The sequence below is a fragment of the Arachis hypogaea genome, chromosome 17 (genome assembly GCF_003086295.3).
Source record: "Arachis hypogaea cultivar Tifrunner chromosome 17, arahy.Tifrunner.gnm2.J5K5, whole genome shotgun sequence".
In the NCBI taxonomy this organism is placed as follows: Eukaryota; Viridiplantae; Streptophyta; class Magnoliopsida; order Fabales; family Fabaceae; genus Arachis; species Arachis hypogaea.
Window position 1 is genome coordinate 46,032,935 of NC_092052.1, and position 16,407 is coordinate 46,049,341.

Consider the following 16,407-nt stretch of genomic DNA (forward strand, 5'->3'; position numbering starts at 1 on the left):
AATTTAAGTTCATGGAATGCAGTTTTGAATCTCCCTTCATCGAAAGTGATGCTCTCCACCGGTTCCTTCCTCTTTTGCCTCTTGGAGCTCGATGATGCCATGAGTAGGAGTTAATGTGTGAAAGTGGTGAAAGGTGTGGATAGATGGTGGAATTCGGCTGGGTTAGGATAGGATATAGTTAAGGGAGTGGGTGAGAGTGCTTTTGATGGGGTAAGAGGAGTTGGGTGCCGAAAGTGGGAAGTGTAAAGAATAGAAATTGGAATTTGAAGGGGGTACAGAATAAGAATCACTTATATAGGGAAGTGGTGAGTGAATGAAAGGTGTGGATTGATGGAGTGAGTGTATGGTGAACGGATGAGGTTTAGCATGGGATGAGCACAAGGATCATCAACTTTATGATGGGGTTGGTTCGATTTCCAAGCGTGTCATTCTTCCAATGTTGCATGGCAACATTTCCCAATACATTCCCCTTGAAGACATGTGTATAATCCTCTTCTTTTGAAGTGACCAAACTCTTCCTTCAATTGTCCCATCAATTCTCCTACAAAATAAAGGAAATGTGATTAATAAATTTGTGGATAGTGGCGGCAAAATTTAAAGAGTGGGATAACTACTTTGTAAAGTTTTTGTTTCTAAATAGTAAGTGCTATTCATGAATACAAACCAACTGACTATTTAACTGTCCATGTATGCAACATTGGTGACACCAAACTTAGTTTGTGGCAATATGGTGTAAAAATATTTGTTCAAGGTGCTAAGAGTGATATGATATTTATGTCCTCTTAGTGTGCCTTGAACACCAAACTTGTTCTTCACTATATGTTGCAAAAAAAAAAATTTATTCAAGTATATGTCAAAGTTGATTTGGAATCCATGAACCTTGCATTATTAACTACTCTAAAGACATATAAAACATGGGTTGCCTCCCATGAAGCGCTTCTTTAGCGTCACTAGCTTAACGTTCTGCCTTTGTCAGGGTGGTTGGTAATGCTTCAGATCTCCCCCCCTCGCAGTAAACCTATCTCCATTGGCTTCATCAAGGATCTCCACATGTTCTAGGGAGAGAATTCTGTTGATGGTGAAAACTTTAGGTAGCTGAGATGGGATGGTGGGGAGATGAGGTAGAATAACTGAAAAATAAGCTGAGATCACTTTATCCCCTGGAGAGAAATCCTCTGTAGGGATCTTCTTGTTCCTCCATCTCATTGGTGCCTTCTTCCTTGTTTCTTTTGACGTTGCCATGCTCTTTGTGGCCTTTTTTCCAATGAAATTTTGTTGCTGGTCTCATATGACTCTGGTGGTTTAGGTTTCTCCTGGTTTTCCTTTAGCTGTGACAACTTCTGACTGTCTTGCTCATCAAACAAAGGGATTCCCAGGTGTACAGCTTGTGCTTTAATGCTTGTTTCTTCCACCAGTGCTTTATCGTGCTCTCTCCTTGGTTCCTTGTTTTCCTGATCTGCTTCTTGTGAGGGTTTGAAGACATTGAAGGCGATTTTTTCATCATGTATCCTCAGTATTAGCTCTCCTCGCTCCACGTCTATGAGCGCTCTGGCTGTAGCTAGGAATGGTCTTCCCAATATGATTGGGTGAAGGTGACTCTCTTCCGTTTCCAATATGACAAAGTCTGTGGTAAGGAAGTAGTTCCCAACCTTTACTAACACGTTTTCCACCACTCCTACTGCTTGTTTTTGAGTTTTGTCAGCCAGCCTGATGACTACGTCTGTAGGCATTAGTTCATTGATCTGCAACTTCTTCATGAGAGATAGAGGCATTAAATTAATGCTTGCTTCCAGATCACAGAGTCCCTTATCAATCAGTGTGTCTCCTATGGCACAGGGGATGTGAAAACTCCCTGGTTCCGTCCTTTTTGTAGGCAACTCTGGTTGAATGAGAGCACTGCACTCCTTATTCATCACTATTGCTTGCCCTCCTTTGAGTGAGCTTTTCCTAGTCAGCAGCTCCTTCGTATACTTAATGTATGAGGACATTTGTTGGAGGGCCTTGATGAATGGTATGTTTACATGGAGAGATGCAAACATATCAAGGAACTTTGAGTATATTCTTTTTTCTACACCACCCTTGAGTCTTTGGGGAAAGGGTGCATAGAGGTTCAGAATCTCCTTCTGTGTAGTTTTGGTTCCTTGGTGACCCTCTTCTTATTTCTCTGCTGAGGTATCTCCAGGTTGTTTTAATGGTTTGTTCAGCTTTTCCTCAGTCCCCTTATCACTTATAGTGACCATCTTACAATCTTCCCATCTTACTTTCTTTGCTTCACCTTTTGGGTTTTTCTCTGTGTCACTTGGGAAGCTATCAGTAGATTTGGGAATCTTCTCAGAGAGGTATCCCACTTGAAATTCCAATCTCTTGATGGTGTCTCCTTGGTTCTTGATATTGGCTCGCACCTCCTCCTTGAACACCTTGTTATCTTGGAGTTCCTTACATATGCCTTCAAGTAGAGTTTCAATTCTTGAGAGTCTATCTTCGGATGATGATGAGTTGAGATTGGAGGGATGAGAAGGGCCACTTTATCTTTGGTATGGATATTGAGATGTGTTGTTAGGTGGGTACTGATATGATCTCTGTGTGGAATATTGGTGAGCTGCATTGTTGTTGGGGTTGTGGCGTCTCTGATCTTGGCCTTAATCTTGTTGATTTCCCCACCCAAAGTTTGGGTGGTTCCTCCAACCAGGATTATAAGTTTTGGAGTATGGATCATGGGTCTGCCTAGGTGAATTTCCAATGTAGTTGGCTTGTTCCTGATCACCCTCTGCTTCTTCATTCACTCCTTCTTGAGCTGCTACTGAGGTGGTGATTGCTGCTATTTGGTTCCTCTCCATCTTCTTGGTAAGGTCAGCCAGCTGCTTGGTGATCATCTTGTTTTGAACCAACAGTGCATCCACGTTGTTTAGCTCTATCACTCCTCTAGTGTTGCCTCTTTCAGAAGCATAGAAGTAGTCATTCTCTGCTACAGTCTCAATGATATCTATAGCCTCTTCAATGGTCTTCTTCTTCTTTAGAGATCCCCCAGATGAGTGGTCTACTGCCTTCTTTGATTCGTAAGAAAGACCTTCATAGAAAATGTGTAACTGCACCCATTCATTGAACATATATGGCGGGCACCTTCTTGTCAAGTCCTTAAACCTCTCCCATGCTTCATATAGAGTTTCACCATCTTGTTGCCTGAAGGTTTGTACCTCAGCTCTCAACCTGTTGATCCGTTGAGGAGGATAGAATCTTGCCAAGAATTTGTTCACCACATCTTCCCAGGTTGTTAAACTCTCCTTCGGAAAGGATTCCAGCCATTTAGATGCTTTATCCTTGAGTGAGAAGGGAAACAGAAGCAGTCTATAGGTGTCAGGATGAACTCCATTAGACTTCACAGTGTCGCATATCCTCAGGAAGGTGGTTAGATGTTGATTGGAGTCTTCTTGGACACTTCCTCCGAATGAACAGTTGTTATGCATGAGGGTGATGAGCTGTGGCTTTAATTCAAAGTTATTGGCATGTATGGTTGGCTTTTGGATGCTACTTCAACAGTTTTCCGTGTTTGGATTTATGTAAGATCCCAGAACTCGTCTCTCTTGCCCAGCATGATGCATTGGACCTTCTCTGCCATGGTTGTGAGCCTCTTCTTCATGATGATTCTCCATATTCTCATCCATATTTGGTTCAAAATACTCCTCCTCTTCCTCAGCACCAACAACTCTCTTTTCTCTTGCTTCCCTCCTTAGTCTAAGGAAGGTCCTCTCAGGTTCAGAATCAAAAGAAGTTGAAACCCCGCTTCTTCTACTTGTCATACAACCAACAAGGCCAAAGCAAAGGGGAGATAGAGAGTATTCTTGTTAAAAAATGCTGTTAGTGTGAGTGATGCAATATATCAAACAGTTAGTGGGTTAGTGAACTGAATTGTAACAAATAAGAGAACACCATAAACGGGTAGGGGTAAAGGGAAGAAAATAACTGGAACTGAAAGTAAATCACTCAAACGGAAATTAAATCAAAGAAAAGAAAAATGCTCAATCTAGTTATTCACTAATTTATTCATTGTTGATACAAAATCAATCCCCGGCAACGGCGTCATAAACTTGATGCACGGAAACTTGTCTCTCAACAATTTTCCCTCGGCAAGTAGACCGAATTATCGTCAAGTAAAAACTCACAATAGAGTGAGGTCGAATCCCACAGGGATTGATTGGTCAAGCAACTTTATTTGGAGGAATGTTCTAGTTGAGCTAAGTAGAATTTGATTTGAGAATTGCAAGAAATTAAATGGCGGGAAAGTAAATAGCAAAAAATGTAATTACTGGAAATAAGGAACTGAATGTAAATGACGTAAAGTAATTTGCAGAATCTTAAATGGGGAATGGGGAAGATGAGCATAAAAGTAAATGGCGGAAAGTAAAGAGAATGGGTAAGATCAGAAATGGGGAGTTCATTGGGTTCAGGAGATGTTGTATTCTCCGGATCAAGTTCATTTTCATCTCTTCCTCAATCAATGCATTTATTGATCTCCTTGGCAATCTTAAGTGATTGAATTCCAATTCCTTGGTAATTCAATCTCTCAAATCTTGATCAAAAGCCAATTCCTTGGTCTAATTGCTCATGAGAAGAGATGAGGTATGGTCACTGATTATACCACATGTATTTCCAAATCAAAGTATTGGGAGGATTATATGTCACCATATCCGTCCAAACCCCAATTTGGTCCAACATGAGAAAGTATTTCTAGCATGATCTCTTCATTTTTCTTCCAAGGTTCTGAAGAGATCCAAGTATGAATAGCTTCTTTTCCAAGACAACTACCCAATTGGATGAAGATTGAAAGCTTTCTAGTAAAATCAAGAGAAAAGAAAGAAGAAGAATAATGAAGAAAGAAGAAAGAAGAAGAAGAGGAAGAATCAAGAATAATCAAGAATAAAGCAGTTTGGAATCTTCAATGGGCTCAGCTTTACATACAGAGAAAGTGTGAAGTAGGCATGGACTTTAGCTAGGACGTTAGTGGTGTTAACGTTAAGTGAAAATGTGGGTTCGAGAACGTTAGTGACGATCACCTTTTTCACTAACGTTCCAACCCAAAAATGATTCATGGCACTAACGTGACCACTAACGTTGCCTTTTGGTCCATCACAAGCGTTATTGGCGTTCACCTTTGCCAATAACATTGCTCTTAACCCCTCCTTTCCTCACGTTAGAGTTCACGTTAGTATAACTAACGTGGCTCTTAACGTGGGCATGCCTTAGCCTCGAGAGCGTTAGTGACACTTACCTTTGTCACTAACACTCCAAACGCCCCACCTTCCCACGTTAGAGTTCACGTTAACTTAGTTAACGTGACTCTTAATGTGTTGAATATTGCCATCTCCAACGTTAGTAACAAAGGTGAGTGTCACTAACGTTGGCTCATCATGCTTGGCTCCACGTTACTCTTCACGTTAGTGGTCTTAACGTGACCACTAACATGGGCAATGTTGGCTTAGTCTAACGTTAGTGACAAAGGTGAGTGTCACTAACGTTGGCATTGTTTTCCCCTTCCACGTTAGAGTTCACGTTAACTAAGTTAACGTGACTCTTAACGTGGCCAATTGCCAATTTGGAGCGTTAGTGGTATTCACTTTTACCACTAACGCTGGAGCTCCCTTTTCCTCCACGTTAACTACCACGTTAATGTAGTTAACGTGGCAATTAACATGGGCTATGATGGCTTCGAAAATGTTATTGGCGATCACTTTTCTGATTAACGTTGTAAGTTCATTCCCATTCCACGTTAGTGGTCACGTTAATTAGATTAACGTGGCTGCTAACGTGGCTCTTCCTTGCTTCCTTTGACCTGAAATCAAGCAAATAAAATGCATCAACGCTCTAATCCAAGTTATGAGATCATGCACCATCTATTTTATCATTCAATTCATGCATAATTCTCATAAAATCATGTAAAATTCATAATGTTTGCTTGAATCAAGATGTAAGTGATTATCTACCTAAAAATTGTTTATTTCCTAAGAAAATGCATGAAACTACCCTAAAACAGTAAAGAATCAGTGAAACTGACCAAAATGCCCTGGCATCAGCAATTCATCCCAAAATTCAGGCTCTATTTGGATGATGTTTGAATTTTTGTTTGTGGGGGTATAATTGGCTTGGGATTTTTGTGTTTTTTGTTGTGATTGAGGATGTTTGTGGTGTTAGAGCTATGGCCTTTTCTTTTGGTTTTTGTGTGATTATTTTTTGTTTGGCTGCTTGGGATATGAGTTAGGTTAGGTCAAATTCTTCATCTGACTCACTGCATATATCAGCCCAAGATTTTTTGTTGATTTTGGTGACACCTTGGTCTTGTAAGGCCAAAAGGGTTTGGATTGGGAAGGCATAATCTGCCTTAGTTTGTTTGGCTTAATTAGTAGCTGGTTCAATAGATTGTTGGGTTGATTTTTTGGAGGATTATTGGGTAGAAGACCCAGATTCATAATTAGATTGAGATTGTCTGGATGGCTCTGAAAGGGCTAAGCGTATGCCTTTGCCTCTTGAAGAGGCGATAATTGCCTTTTTAGGCATCCTAATCTTGCTTGATTCCCTACAAATATTCATGTGTGAGAAAATCAGGGAGAGAGTTTGTGTTGCCCTTGATGTGTTCAATTTCAAAATAAAAAACGCTTAAGATAGATTGCCATCTGACAAAAATTTGTTTTGATGCAATGTTTTTAACATCTTTTTGTAAAACTTCATTGACCGATTTGCAATCAATTCGGACTAAAAATTTTTGATTGAGTAAATCAGATTGAAATTTTGTGATGCACAAAACTATTGCTAAAATTTCTTTTTTGATTGTGAAATAGATTTGTTGAGTACTATTCCAATGTTTTGATGTAAATTCAATGATCACTCTTTATCATGCAATTTCTGTTTTAAGATACCACCATATCCTAAGTCAGATGCATCTGTTTCAATGATTTTGAATGCATGAGGAACAGGTAGGTAAAGACAAGAAAGATTGCGAACTTTGGTTTTAAGAAATCTGATGATTTCAGAATGTTTGTCAGTCCAGGGTGGAGGATTTTTTTAAGCCTATCATGAAGAGGCTTAATAAGATTACTAAGATTTGGAATGAAATCCGAGACATAATTAACACATCCTAGGAACCTCTGGAGCTGAGATTTGTCAATGATATAGTTTGGAAACTTTTCTGCAAACAAAATTGATTCAATTGGGGTTATTGTTCCTTGGAAAATCATATGACCAAGAAAACAAATTTTTGTTTGAAAAAGGACAATTTTCGATTTGGAAACAGCAAGTCCATTTTTCTGGATGATGTAATAAAAGTTTTAACATGTTTGAAGTGTTCTTCTAAAGTTTGAGAAAAGATTAAGACATCATCTATATAAACGATTGCAAAGTTTGAATATGGGTTGAAAATGTCATTCATGATTTTTTGAAATTCAGAAGGAGCATTTTTTCAGACCAAAAGGCATTACATTCCATTCATATTGACCGAATGGAACTGTAAATGCAGTTTTATATATGTCAGATTCTTTGATTTGGATTTGCCAAAAACTAGATTTCATATCAAATTTTGAAAAGATATTTGCTGAGTTTAGCCTATTGAGCAAATCCTTTTTGTTTGGGATAGGATAACGAATCTATTGTAAAGCTTGATTTAAAGGTTTGTAATTGATGACAAGCCTGGGAGTTTCTCGTTCTATCTCATCTTGCTTGTTGACATAAAAAGCTTAGCAAGACCAAGAACTTTTACTTGGACAAATTAATCCTTTGTCCGAAAGATCTTTAATCTCCTTTTGACAATGCTGCAAAAGCTGCTCATTCATTTGAATGGGCCGAGCTTTTGCAGGGATTTGTGATTCTTTAAAATCTTTTTCATAAGGAAGATCAACAATGTGTTCTTTCCTTTTCCAGAAGGCATGAGGCAAATCTGAATAAATAGACTTTTCAATTTGGTTTGAAAGACTTTTGATTTTATCTTGAACCCTTGATTGGGAAAGTTGGGATTTAAGAGTTTCGAAAGAGATTTCTTCTTTCAAAAAATAAATTTTTTTGGTTTTGGATTTAATTTGGTTTAAAGCTTTCTAGGTTGGTGAGTCAAGAAATTAAAAGAAAGTTTCCTGTCCACCCACATAAGAGGTAATTCCAGGAAAATCTGCTAGGTATGGAAACAAAAGGATTATAAAAGGTGTCCCCAAGACTACATCATTTTTTATATCTTTTGCTATGATGAAATTAGTTGGAATCCTAAGATTACCCTTTTCGACAAAAGCATTAGTTAATTTGAAATTGATTTTTAGTCTTTCACCCATTATCGAGCTAAGACGTTCAGTAGTTTTTTCAAAATACTTTGTGGGGATCAGATCTTCTTTAATACAATTTGAATCTGCACCTGTGTCAAAGAGTGCGATGGTTTCGAGAACAAAATCTTTAACGACAATTCGGATATTAACACGACATTTCATAAAAGAGAAAATATTTATTAATCTCAAGATTTCTTTTCCATTATTGTCGTTAGAAATTTCATTTTCCTATTTTTCAGAAAACTCAGGTTGTTTTTTAAGAGACTCAAGTTCCTCATCATCAGACTCTTCGCCTTACATTAATTACGAGAGAATGAGTTAATGATTGTCTTGAATTCTTTTGATCCCTTGGATTTCCTTCTTAAGGTTGTTAATCTCAATCTGGAGATCCTGAATGGTTATAGGACGAATAACTTGTTTTTCTAATTTTTTGAAAATGGGTTTGACATCATATTTATTGCTAAGGACAAGATTTTTGGGCTTCTTTTCTTTTTGTAAAGATTTTTTAATTTAGAAAGAAGTCTTTCTTTTGTTTTGGATCGCCAATAGCCTTTATAGCTTCAAATAAGAGGTCTTGATCTTTGGATAAAATATTAATTTCCTTGACATCAGAATCTGAGGATGATCCAATATCATCCACTTAGATATTATTGATATCATCCGAAGATTCCGGTCCAGAATCATTATTTGAACTTTCAATTAAAAGATTATTAATCTGTTCCTCAATCTGAGGATTAAGGTTCAGATTATTAATCTTTCCTTTTAACCTACAGTATTTGCTAACATGTCCTGGTTTTTTACATGTATAGCAAATAATGGGGTTTTTCTGGGGATACTTTTGGAAATTTTTTTGGAAACTTTTTTCATTCTGGGGTTTTTGAAAACGTTTTCTAGATCTTCTGAAATTCTTTTCAGGATTAGGTTTAAAAACTTTTTGATTGGATGGTCTTTTATATTTCCTTGGATGACAAGCAGGAAGACCAAATTGTTCACAGAAAGTTCCCAAATCGATACAATTTTGTGTTTTCTTTCGAGCAAGTTGCCGTTGGATTTTATCATCTTGGCAGATCTTTAGAGCAACTTTTTAGATGAAAGAGATAATTTGACCATAACTTAACGCATCATAGGGAATTATCCCATCTGGGGTTAAGCTACGAATTTTGTCCCTTACTTTATCTCCCAGGGATTTGGGAAGTCCGGCTAGGAATTTTTCCTTCCAGAAAGGTTGTTGACTGTCTTCTTTGGTATAGACCCTGGTAAGAAAGGTATCCTTGTACCAGCTAAAGTTAGACAAGGTTTTTCATATGAGATTGGTAAGTAATTCAGTAGAACGATCTTTCCAAAGAGATGAGTCGCCTATGAAATGGCTCGCTATATTAAAGATTAAGGTGTTAACAACATCAGGGATAGGTTCCCCGTCATCTCCAATGATGGGTCCGTTTTGATCATTAACCTTTACAGCAGAGAAGATTGATTGTTTTTGGTCATCGGAAAGGTAGTTATCCCACCAACCTTTGAGTTGACCAGAGAACCCAGAAACAATAACATTGGCTATTGCTTCTTTAGAGGTCTCATGAGCAGCTTGATAGGCTGTGCCTACCATGGTCATATGTTGAAGCATACTCATGATGTTGTATTCAGTTTTGCCATCTATTTTCCATTCATAGACATTATTGGTATTGAAGCTGACAAAACCTAGTTCCCTTTCTTCGAGAGCTAGATCAGGGGCAGATATACAATTATAACTATGCGTAAAGGGTTTGGTTAAACCTTTCCAGTTAGTCATAGAATTGGTCATAATTGGGCTAACTTTGAGAGTTGATTTGTCAGAGTCATCACTTTGGTCCGAAGAAGACTCATTAGAGTCTTGGTCAAGGGAATTAATGGCCTTGGATGAGCGAGTTTGTATACGAGATGTAGATTCACCAGAGTTTGTAGGAGTTTCAGCGACAGTACTAAGACGATTTAAAAGTTGGTCGATCTTTTGCATGACTTCAGAATCACTAGATTCTTGTTTTAGGATAGAAGTTTTAAGACTCTGTTTAGCCTTGCTACTCATTTTGAAAGGTTTAAAAAGGGGTTTTTCAATAGTTTTAGAAGTAGAGGCTTCAGGGACATTTTTCAAAGACAAAGGAGATTTTGAAGATGAAAGGTTGTCACCCAAATATTGTAAAAACCTATTAATGTAATTTGATTGCTCAATGAGTTTTTTAATATCTTTTGGGGCGACAGCTTCATCTACATTTTTAATACCCTTCATTTTATACAATCATAGAGAGAGGTTAGAGAGAGAAGCTCTGAGAGTTTCCTTGTAATACCCTTTTGTTTTTAATACCCTTTTATTTCCATACCTAGCAGATTTTCCTGGAATTACCTCTTATGTGGGTGGACAGGAAACTTTCTTTGAATTTCTTGACATACCAACCTAGAAGGCTTTAAACTAAATTGAATCCAAAACCAAACAAATTTGTTTTTTGAAACAAGAAATCTCTTTCAAAAACCTTGAATCCCAACTTTTCCAAACAAGGGTTCAAGATAAAATCAAAAGTCTTTCAAACCAAATTGAAAAGTCTATCTGTTCAGATTTGCCTCATGCCTTCTTAATGAATGGATTTTTGACGGTTTAGAATTTCACAAATGAAATCTCGTTGCAAGTATAGTTTCTAAATCAACAATAATCCTTTCATACAAAAATTTAGTTGTCACAAGTAACAAACCCCTATAAAAAATAACCGAAGTATTCAAACCTCGGGTCATTCTCCCTAGGAATTGCAATAAAATGTTCTTGTTATTGGCTATGAAGTATGTTTTGGGCTTTTTCAATTAAGAGACAAGAAATGTAAATGGCAAAGAAAATAAACTAACAACTAGAAGAGCTCTTGGCAAGGTATGAGAACTAGAAGCCCTATCCTAGTTATCCTTATTAATTGTGATGATAATTGTCCATTACTCCCACTTAGTTAACCTCTAACTATGAAGGAAAGTCAAGTGGATGAATTAACTTGGTTCCACCAGTCCTAGCCTAATCATGATGCAAGATTAGCTTTAGTGGCATTCAAGTTACTTAGCAACTTCTAATTATCAATCAATAAGAGAGTTTGATAACTCAAGAGTCACCTATTACTCAACCAAAGCCAAGAGAAACAAAATCTACCTCATAACTAGAAGAAACATTTTAACAAACACAGAAGGCAATAAAGGCAAACATTATTAATTGCAAGAAATAAAGGAATCTACAACTACAAAAGCAAGAGATTAATAATAGAGAGGCAAAACAATTATAAAACAACAAAGAACTTACCAATTGCATTGAAGAAGAAATGTAGATCTACAAAAGAATTCATAAACTACAACTAACAATACAAAGAACTACAAAAGAAGAAAAATTCTACAACTACAAGAGAACAATTAAGGATGGAAAAGGAAAATTAGAAGAGAAGAAGAAGTAGATCTAGATCTAAGAACTAAGAACGCTAATCTAGAGAGAGGAGAGAGCTACTCTCTCTAGAAACTAACTAAAGCATGATGAAAACTAAACTAAAACTAACTACCCAACTAATTGGTTCATCCCTCTTCAATCCTTGGGTTAAATAGCATCAGAAATGAGTTGGATTGTGCCCAAAATGCTTCAAAAATTGCTGGCCACGAGTTGCCTTAAGTGAGTCACGTGCAGCTTTCCATGCGTACGCGTACATCACGATTTTTGTGCACCAAGTTTTTGGCACCGTTGCCGGGGATTGTTCGAGTTTGGACAACTAACGGTTCATCTTGTTGCTTAGATTAGGTAATTTTATTTTATGTTTAAGCCTTTTATTTTTAATTTCAAAAAAAATAAAAACTTTATATGTTCTTCAGAATTTTTAAGAATGAATTCTAAAGTTTCATAAGATATGTTGAATCCTGGCTAGCTGCTGTTAAGCCATGTCTAATCTTTTGGACCGAGGTTTCCACTTATCTATGCAAGAGCCTTTTGGTTCCCATCAATTTGGCTGTTGTATGTAATGCTCTGCTAAAGCTTGGCTGGCTATTTGGCCATGTCTAATCTTTTGTACCGAAGCTTTCACTTAAAGCATGGCTGGCCATTGGCAATGTCTAATTCTTTTGGTTCCCATCAATTTGGCTGTTGTATGTAATGCTCTGCTAAAGCTTGGCTGGCTATTTGGCCATGTCTAATCTTTTGTACCGAAGCTTTCACTTAAAGCATGGCTGGCCATTGGCCATGTCTAATTCTTTTGGACCGAAGCTTTAGACTAACATTGCATGATTCCTGATACGCGGGAATTTGCCTCTTAACAAATTTCCTTCCGGCAAGTGCACCGGATTGTCGTCAAGTAAAAACTCACAAAAGAGTGAGGTTGAATCCCACAGGGATTGGTAGATCGAGCAATTATAATTGGAAAATTGTTCTAGTTGAGCGAAATCAGAATTAAGATTTGGATTACAGAATGTAAAATGGCGGGAAACTTAAATTGCAAGAAATTAAAGAACAGAAATTAAATGGCTAGAAATTAAATGACAGAAGCTTAAATTGCAAGAAATAAAATGGGATCGGGGAATTAAGCATGAAATTAAAGATGCAGAAAGTAAATAGAATGGGTAGATCAGAGATGGGGATTCATTAGGTTTTGGGAGATATTGAATTCTCCGTATCAAATCATTTTCAACTCTTCCTCAATCAATGCATTCATTGACATTGCTTGGCAATCTTAGATGATTGGATCCCAATGTCTTGGCTTACCAATCTCTCTAAGCATGAACAATTGCCCAATGTCTTGATTTAATTGCTCATGGGAAGAGTTTAAGTTCGGTCACTGACTATACTACACAGATTCATAGATCAAAGTATTGATAGGATTACATGTCACTATATCCATCCAAACCCCAATCTAATCCACGATGAGAAAGCAATTCTAGCATGAATTCTTCATTCCTCTCTCAAGGCTCCGAAGAATTCCAATTATGGATAGCTTCTTTCTCAAGACAACTATCCAATTGAATTAAGACCGAAAGCTTTCTAACAATAATCAAGAGAAAAGAAAGAAGAAGAAGATGAAAATTACTATTGATCCATTGAATTACAATAGAGCTCCCTAATCCAATGAAAGGGGTTTACTTGTTCATAGCTCTCAAAATGGAAATTGGAATTGTAAAATACATTATGAAATTTAAAGTGCAGAAAGTAAGGAATACTAAAAATGGAAAAGTAAAGTCCCCCATCCTAACTTAAATTCTAAGCTATTTATACACTCTCTTCTATTGATCTTCAAGCCTTGAATTGGGCTTTTGGCCTTGAGGAAATTGGGTTGAAGATGGCTCCAATTAGTTGCCTTGATATTGAGAAGAGATCTGTTTGAAATTGGGAATTCTGATGCTTACGTTTGAGTTAACATTTGAGGGCCAACGTTGACTCAAACGCCACTTTGAATCAGATCAGCAAAAACAGAAAATTTTGCTGTCATTGGCTTTTGACTCAACGTTGGAGGGCCAACGTCAGCTGATCCGCGCGTACGAGTACCGTGCGCTTCCGCGCACAAGGCCAAAAATGCTTATCCACGCATACGCGTATGGTGCGCGTGTGCATGGATGCAAAATTTTCAATTTCCAGTTTTAAAACAAGGTAGGGGACGTTGGAGGCCGCGTTGGACCCCAATGTTCCCTCCAACGTTAGCGTTTTGGCACAGACGCGTACTGTGCGCTTATGCGCCCGTTGCTGTTTTTTCCATCCGCGCATACGCGTCACTGATGCGTACGCGTCGATTCAAAATTTTCCAATCTCAATTCTGGGCTGGGCATCGCGGATGTTGGGGGCAGTGTTTGATGCAACGTTGGACCCCCAACGTTCGTTTGTGGCGCGTACGCGTACTGTGCACTTCCGCGCAAATGGGTCAAAATCACTCAGTTACGCGTACGCGTGCTGCACGCTCCCGCGCGAATGTTAAAAATTGCTTTTTCACGCATACGCGTCAAGGACGGGTACGCGCCATTCAAAAATCTTTCAGCCCCAGAATTGATCATTTTCTCACAACGTTGGGTTTAACGTTGGATCCCCAACGCCACCTCCAACGTGAGCATCAGCCATGTTACAAATAAAAGTTCTGTTTCTCTTCCAACATTTGAGGTAATGTTGGTGGTCAAACTTAGCCACCAACGTTGCTTCCTCTTGATCCTTTACATCTTCCTTCTTCAACCTCCTTCCATGCTTTCCTTCACCAATCAGCAACCAATGAATGCATCAAAGCTTTGCTAAAATCATGAGATTTCTTATCATTCTTAGCATACAAGTAATCATAGCATATATCATCATGAAATTACATTAAAATACTCATGGTTGAATGAACATAAGCATACATGGATTTCTACCGTAATGGCTTACTTATGACTCAAGAAAGTGCATAAAACCTATCAAAAACAAAGAAAAAGGCTAGTGAAACTAGGCTAAGATGCCCAGGCATCACAACACCAAACTTAAATCTTGCTTGTCCCTAAGCAAGTACTGAGTTATTAGGAAGAAATAATGAAACAGAAGGGAATATTCATATCAGCAAAGCATTATTTCCTAGTTGATGGGGTTTTATGCAGACAATGCAACAGCTCATTTCTTATTGATCTTTAGGCATAAAATGTCTCCTTCAAGCATCAATTAACACACTGTTATGACCTCTTATTATTTACTTATCCTTGGTGATTACTTTTCTTCATTTTCTTTTCCTATAGGCTTTTAGCTCAGTGTCATGTGTATAGCAATTTCTCAGCTTATTTGTGCTCAACACATTATTCACTACAGACACTTGGCTCACATTTCTTCTTAGAACATTGATGCCCAGCACCTCTTTGGGTTACTAAATATCTTGCAACTAGGTTGCTTTTGATAATAGACTTTCGGTTGATAATCCCGGGTTAGTTAACCCAAGTTACCAAGTGTTAAAGCACTCCATAGAACCTAATCATCCAAGCAGATCCTAGTACAAAGACACCACAGGCATATGTTCTAAGGTTCAAGCTATTGGTGTCTAGCCTTATTCTTTTCTTTCTTTTGTTTTTATTGCCATTTCTGGCTTTTCTTTTCTTTCTTTCTCTTTATTTTTCTTTTCTCCAAGGACTTTTATTTACTAAGATTCATATACAGCATGCTTATTTTCACGTAAAAAGAGAACAATCTATCCTTTCATTATAAGTGAGCTACTACATAATCAAACACATATACCACCACTTACTATTATTCTGCTGCTTGCTAACAAGGAACTCCTCTACTTCTTGTTCAAACGTTTCTTTTATTGAAATTGAAAAGACTCAGGGGACAGGACAAGCATTTAACAGGTGAAAGTGAAAGCATACATACTTAGACTAGCATACTTATTGCAGAATTAAACTCACAGGATGCAAAACAACTTAAACTAAAAGCTACCATCAACATTGGCACATCCAGACTTCTAATTTAAACATCCCAAAGCAAATGGAATTAAGTAACAATACAACCTCTTGGTGGCGCCTTCCAGCTCTTCTTTTGTCATCGTCATCCATAGCTCTTGCATCCTTCTTTGTCTCCTTGGATGATGGTGCATCGTTTTCTTCAAGAGATTGATTGGATTCCTGCAAAGTTATTGGAAGTTGTTTGTCCCCAAAGCACTTGAAACACAATTAGCATGCATGTATGCTTGTGAATACTAGAACTTAATTTGGTGTGTGAACACCAAACTTAGTTCCTTACCTAATGTAGCAGATTGAGTACATGCAGAAACCATCAAGCACTTTTTATTTAAGACAGTAGCTATGAACCATAGAACACTAATAGCTAGATAACTGACTAAAAACTAGAAAACAAACAACTCTTAAGTGATTTCTCTGATTGTTTGGAGCTGATAACTATTTATGCTGAGAGTGAAATGTGTTCTTAATGAATTTCATGGTGGAACACCAAACTTAGAATTGGACATTCACTCTTAAATTTCTTTGGTGTACAACACCAAACTTAGCTCCTAGCAATGCAGCAAAATCCCTTTAGTCCCTTATTGACAAGCTTATGAAAAGAGAATTACCTTTGGTTGGGTTGCCTCCTAACAAGCGCTCTTTTAACGTCACTAGCTTAACGATCAACCCCTTCAGTCGAGTCTGT

The 16,407-nt window shown here is 37.7% G+C and overlaps 1 non-coding gene across 1 annotated transcript; it reads left to right on the forward strand.

The window, feature by feature from the left end:
- The first annotated feature begins 3,102 nt into the window (after nt 1-3,102).
- On the forward strand, nt 3,103-3,209 carry LOC112768645 (small nucleolar RNA R71). The gene has a single exon (XR_003186049.1). It is a non-coding gene; the product is annotated as a small nucleolar RNA R71 (small nucleolar RNA).
- The last annotated feature ends 13,198 nt before the right edge of the window (nt 3,210-16,407 follow it).